We start from the raw sequence: 1,182 nt of genomic DNA on the forward strand, positions 1-1,182 counted from the left end.
GGGCTGGCTGGCATGTGGTGTTGGTGGATTGAACCGCGGTCCCTGTGCTTTGCTTAGCTTAGCTTGTTCTAGGTAGGTGCTTTAGACCACTGAGCCATCTCACCAGCCCCACTTTTATCATTTATATTCTTGTCAAAATAATACTTTTTTGTGTTTGTCCTATCAAGTTGTCCTGAGAAGCTCTGAAGAAAAGACAACAATTTACTCCCTAGAATACCATCCTTCCCTGGCATAGAAGCTGTCTCAGTTACTCTACTCTCATTGCTGGGACAAATACCCGACACTCAAAATGAAGGAAGGAAAGGTTTATTTAGCTCACAGTTGCTGGAGGTTTCAGTCCGCACTCAGCTGGCTCCAAGGCAGAGTGGAACGGGGCAGAGAGCAACTTTTAAAGGTGGCAGCAAAGAGCAGAGAGCAAAGGGAGCTGCAGCAGCTCAGGCAGCTAGCCAGCCTTTCTCCCCTCCTTACATTGTAATGCAAGTCATCTGCCCCAGGGGCAGGTGGAGCATCCACACCCACAATAATCAATCAGAAACTCCAAAAGCCACCCCGTGACTGTATGGGAGGCTTTGGGGGGACGACACCTATACACAAGCCAGAACAGAAGCCCACCTCTCTGTGATAACTGCCCTCAGCTGCTTCAACTCTTCTGGCAGTGAGCTTTCCTGCAAAAATCATGTATTCATTTCCTGCCTTTTCTAAATTATGATATTCTTAGTAAACCCTTTTAAAATACATGAAGTTTTAATTATTTTATACATAATGCACCGAACATAGTTGGTAAACTTGTCGAGAGACATCCACCATCGATGTTTCTCTGAAGATGATCGTAACGATTAGTCCCAATGCGCCAAATGATGACAAGTGTCTCTGTAAGCAACCTTCACATTGTCTTGTATTCCATCGAGCGTCACTCATCCTTTTCCTGACTTCTTCTTTTGGCTAAATATGTTTGTCTATCTGATCCTACATCGTATCCCTCTTTCTCCGGGAAATCTTCTTGAAGGCATAACCACCCAGTCCATAGCCTTTCTGTGAGCTTCCTTCTGGAGAACTTTACCTTTTTCCAGTGGTGGATTTTCTGTTACTCAGATACAATGATTTCTTCTTTTGAATTCTGCAGCCTATTTGCTAATTTTGGTGAAGCATTGTTAGCAAAGTGGTGTAAAAACTTGACCTGTT

The sequence above is a fragment of the Octodon degus genome, unplaced genomic scaffold (assembly GCF_000260255.1).
Source record: "Octodon degus isolate 3935 unplaced genomic scaffold, OctDeg1.0 scaffold00209, whole genome shotgun sequence".
Classification (NCBI taxonomy): domain Eukaryota; kingdom Metazoa; phylum Chordata; class Mammalia; order Rodentia; family Octodontidae; genus Octodon; species Octodon degus.